The 5537-nt window shown below is 37.7% G+C and overlaps 1 pseudogene; it reads right to left on the bottom strand.

Moving 5' to 3' along the window:
- Window positions 1-1982: 1982 nt before the first annotated feature.
- LOC132283725 (small nucleolar RNA R71) lies at window positions 1983-2081 on the bottom strand (annotated as a pseudogene).
- Between the last annotated feature and the right edge of the window lie 3456 nt (window positions 2082-5537).

The raw sequence follows: 5537 nt of genomic DNA, 5'->3' as shown, positions 1-5537 counted from the left end.
GTACTTAATGGAATGCTCTTGTAATTTTTTTGATGGTTCATGCTCATTTCTTGATGGATTGTGCCTCTCCTTTAACTTAATTAGTTTAATTTCATGTCATTAGCTTAATTGTAGTGTAGTGGTAACATAGTTGTTAGATGGGAGGACAATCCATGCTTATTGTTTGATGTTCCATACTTTTGAATGTAAGTAGCATATGCCTCTAACCTTGTGGTGTATTTGGCTTGTGAGCTTAATGAAATGATTAATGACTTGTTAGATATATTGTGCTTTTCACATGCTATTTAGACAATATATACTTAATTGTTAGATATATTGTGCTTTTCACATGTTGCTTAGACAATATATACTTAATTGGTCACCTTTGCTAATTGAATCAACCAAACACACACACACACATCAATATTGCAACATATATTTCCCTCATTAGTCACTAGTTAAGGGTGTAGAAAAGTATTGTTTGGTGGTGACCTCAAAACCCCAAGATCTCTCTCTCTTACTTACTCTTTATTGCATTCAATTATTTAGTTTAATTTGCTTTGTAGTTTAATCAACCAACCAACTATTTGTTTGATCACTCGACCTACTAACCCTAATAGCGATTCCACAACCAAATTCAACTCCAATCCCTTGGGATGATCCCTACTCACCCTAACTATATTTTTAGTGAAGGTAGTAGTGATTTTTATAAATGTAAAACTTGGCCCTCGCCTTAATGTACATTCTCTAAGCTTATGGTAAAACGACACACCAAGTTTCTGGCGCCGTTGCCGGGGATTAGGCAACGTCGTATTTGTGGAATCAATTAGGATTTAGTACTTTTTTGATCGTGTCTTTACTTTGTTTTTATTTTTCTTTTGATTACTTATTATGTTTGTTCTTGTTTGCTAGGAGCATTGAGCAAGAAGGTGAGCAAAGAAGCATCCAAGCAAAGAAGCTAAGCAAAAACATGAAAAAAGGCTAAATTCTAAAAAAATTGCTAAGCTAAGCTAAAATTTTTGGAGTTGAAGTGCTATAGGACCTTTGTGAGATCTTTCTAACTCAATCTCTAGTTAAATTGTCGGCCCGCATGGAGGCTTGTTTTTAAATTCTTAGATAAATCGTAAGCCCGCGTGGAGGCATTCTTAATTGTTCTTTGCATCATTGTTGTTAAAGCATATGAGTATGGGTTAAGTGCTTGTGGAGGAAGTTTCATTGAATTGTTGTGAAGTCGAAGTGTTTGTTCATTCATTGTGTTTGTGTGTTTTTACATTGTGCATGCATGGTCGAAGATCATTGTGACCCACTCTTGTCCCTTTAAATTTTCATCTTGAATCCATTGTTCGAAACCCTAGGGGAAGAGGTAGTTCTAGTCAATCCATTTCATCAATGGAAGGACACAATGAGGACCATGTGGAGGACCTTGGTCACATAGACCAACAAGGTATCCTCCACCCCAATGTGCATCATGATAACATGCAAGCACCATTAGACATGCTTAGGCCATTCATTCACCGACCACCACAACAACAAGGCTAAGTTCCATTTGGAATGCCAAGGCCAATGTATGCTCCACAACCTCCCATCATTCAAGGAAATCAAGGTGCCCATGTTGCACCTCAAATTGCTAATCCTCCACTTACTTTAAGAGATCACTATGTGCTTAATGAATGCAATGCACCCATATGCATTCAATTGCCACCATTTAGAGCACATCACTATGAAATTAAGCCACAAACCATTCAAATGCTTCCTAACTATCATGGACTTCCAAGTGAAGAACCTTACAAGCATTTGGATGAGTTTTTAGAAGTATATTCCACCGTAAAATATACGGACATGCCGGAAGAGGTCTTAAGACTCAAACTTTTTCCATTTACCTTAAAAGACAAGGCAAAGTATTAGTTTAATAGTCTTAGGCCTTTTTCAATCACTTCTTGGACAGAAATGCAACAAGAGTTCTTGAAGAAGTACTATCCGGTTTCTAAGACCAATGCCATGAGAACCTCAATTCGGGAATTTTCACATGGGGATGAAGAAACGTTTCATGAGGCATGGGAACGCTTTAATGAATTGCTTAGGAAGTGTCCACATCATGACATGCCCAAATGGCAATTAGTTCAATATTTCTTTGAGAGCTTATTGGACAATTACAAAGGCATGGTTGATGCTTCCATGGGTGGCTCATACATTGATAGGCATGAAGATGACGTGTGGCGTCTTTATGAGAGCATGAGTGAAAATTCTTTGCATAAAACATTATGATCCAAGAATAGTAGAAATTCACAAGGTAGGAAGAGTGTTGGCTTACATCAAGTCGATCATTCAAATGAAATAGCCGCCGAAATGAAGTCTTTATCTCAAAGGTTTGATCAATTTTTTATTAACCAAAACTCAGCGAACCAAGTATCTTCCTTCCCTAACCATTCTCATCGTGCATCAAATGAAACATGTATGACTTGTTCTAGTGTTCTTTATTATACTTTTCATTGTCCTCACGGACAAGTGCATAATGAACTTAATGAACAAGTCAATGCAGCTTTTGTGAACCAAGGGAACAATCCTTATGGTACTCATTATAATCCAAGTTGGAGAAATCATTCGAATTTCTCTTGGAAAAACCAAGGAGAGGGCTCAAACCCTTCCCAAGGCAGTTTTCAAGGGAAGTACATTCCACCTCCACTTCAAAATCAAAGATCCTAAGGTTATAGACCTTATCAATCACAAGGGAATCAATTTGCTAACTCTCATTTTCCTAACCAATCTTATTCCCAAGGAAATGCTAGAAGTCCCGCCTTTGAAGAAAAAGTTTTGAATGCTTTGGGCACTCTTGAGGCAAACACACAATTGCTTCATTCCCACTCTCAATCTATTGCGAAGCTAGAAACCCAAGTAGGGCAAATAACAAGCACTCTTAATGCAAGAGAGAAGGGAAAGATGCTTATGAATACCCCACCTAAGCAACAAAGTGTTGTGGAAACCCATTTCTCATCGGAAGGCCACATCATTGAGCATGTTAATGCGGTGACTACCTTGCGGAGTGGTAGGATTGTGGACAATTAAGTCAAAAAGTTCAATGAAGAGAATGAACCGGTGCAACCTTAAGTTGTCACCCATCCCATTTAACATCCCATTCCTCCTTCATTGCATATACATGATCTTGTGAATGAAAAAAGCTTCAAAATGTGATTTGAAGAATGATTTTGAAAATGATTTGAAGAAAGATTTGCCGAAAAATGAATTTGAAAAGGTTTTGTTGAAAAATGATTTGAAACAAAGTGATTTAAAAACTTCTTATGTTGAAGAGACTTCAAAGAAAAATTTTGAAAAGAGTTTTGAACCAAAAGCCCCATTTCCAGATGCCTTAAAAGAATCCATTTCAAAAGACAAGCAAAAGGCAAAAACCAATGAAATCATGGAAATGTTTAGGCAAGTGAAAGTCAATCTTCCACTTTTGGATGCAATCAAGCAAATTCCGGCTTATGCCAAATTCTTGAAAGATTTGTGCACCCAAAAGCGGAAGAACAAGAGCCAAGCACCAAGAAAAGTGGTTTTAACCGAGCAAGTGAGCTCAATTTTGCAACATAACACTTTACCAAAGTTTAAAGACCCTGGTTCACCTACTACTTCATGCATTATTGGTGATCATATCATTAATCGGGCGCTTCTTGACTTAGGAGCAAGTGTTAACCTTCTTCCATACTCGGTTTATGTCAAATTGGGCCTAAGTGAATTGAAACCAACGTCGGTAGTTTTACAACTTGCCGACCAATCCATTAAGAACCTAGGGGTATAATTGAGGATGTTTTGATAAAGATTGACAAATTTTTCTTCCCCGTTGATTTCATTGTCAATGACACGGAACCGGTCCCCAATCCTAAAAGTCAAATTCTGTTATCCTTGGCTGTCCTTTTTTGCAACCGCTAATGCCAACATCAATTGTAAGACGGGGTTAATGAAGATCTCATTTGGCCACATGAAGGTGAAGTTGAATATCTTCAATCCCATACCCAACTCATTTAACAAATATGAAGGAGAGGTTAATGTTGTAGATAAATGCTATGATCTTCAATGTTAAGGAAGTGAGTTTTTGTGTAAGACCAAAACTTCAAAGGGATCATCTTCAACCTTGCATTCTCAAAGTTTTGTTTCAAATTCTTGCCTTGAAAGGGCATAGAAGCCCAAAGATTGTGATTGTATTGACAAGGGATCAAAAGTTTCTTTTGAGCTTAATCCAACAAGTTCTTCAAAGAACTATTTGTTGGGTGGAGTTCAAAGCATTTATCACCCCAACAAGGAGGGGATGCATTACAAGATATTTGATCCGGGCTAAAAGAGCCCAATGTCTTGCTAGAGACGTTAAAGACTAGCACGACATTTCGTAGGGTGTCAAAACCTTATTCCTTCCTCATTTCTATCTTTAATTTCATTTCTTGCGAAGTCTAGATACTTGTTTTTGGTTCATATGCATTGCTAGGAACTATGGTTAGGATTGCATGAACTTTTATGTTGTGATTGAGCATTTTGCATAAGTTCAATCGATCTCAAATGAGAGTTTTTAAAAATAAAACCTGAGGGTCTCAAGATCGATTCATTAGATCGATCCAACCCTCCAAACCCTTGTCCCTCATTCCCGTCACCACTATGCACCCATCTTCATCATCTTCTCCGGCGAATCTTCGGCGAGATCCGGTGGGCATCGACTTCTCTTTTCTCTCTGATTCCATCACCCCCTTCGCATCTCATCCACTTCTCTCATATTTTAGGTGAGATCCGAGACCCATTTTGTGATTTAAGCTTTTATTTTATGTATTCGAACTACATGCTAGATCTAAGATGTATTATTGATGATTTCTTCCATTGATGAAGCTTAAAGCATGTTGTGTATATATGTATATAGATGTGCATATATGTATATATATTTTGAGTTTTGATTTGTTTTGTGGGAGTATGGGCTTTGTAAAGTGAGTAGGATTGAGGAATTGTTGTGTTGATGGGCCCACGACACTGTTCGTGAAGGCCCCATGCCATCCACGTCATAGATCTGTGACCTTTCGATTTTCATCTTCGCACAGTTTGATCGATCGAAATTCTATCTCAGATCGATCTTGAGAGATCGATCAAACTCATTTTTTTCAGTTTCTCAGATCGATCGAAGTTTTGAGATCGATCTTACATTTTTTTTTGTGATCGATCGAACTTCACAGATCTCATGCACACACTTCATTCATTATGTATTATGTTTATGCTATCTCATATATACCCAATGCCTGTGATATTCCATATTGGATGCATTTCATACTCATATTGCTTAGCATGTTCACCTCCTATCACTTGTATAGATTCATGTCATATATGTTTTGTCTATCTTATTTGACATGCATGTTTCTATTTTGTGCTTTCAATTCTTTATTCTGGCACTGACTCCCCTTGTAAGTTTTAAATTATTTTTCAGGCCATGACTAAGCGTAAGACTGTTGCCAAGAGGCAACACGGGCCTCAGAGACGTATCAGACCGAGGATAGAGGAGCCAGCAGAGCCCTCTCATATACAGGAGG

The sequence above is a fragment of the Cornus florida genome, unplaced genomic scaffold, assembly GCF_030987335.1.
Source record: "Cornus florida cultivar Cherokee Brave unplaced genomic scaffold, ASM3098733v1 CherokeeBrave_3.0.0_Hap2_Chr01, whole genome shotgun sequence".
Classification (NCBI taxonomy): domain Eukaryota; kingdom Viridiplantae; phylum Streptophyta; class Magnoliopsida; order Cornales; family Cornaceae; genus Cornus; species Cornus florida.
Note: the sequence above shows the minus strand (reverse complement) of the source record. Positions and strands in the feature narration are given on the sequence as shown.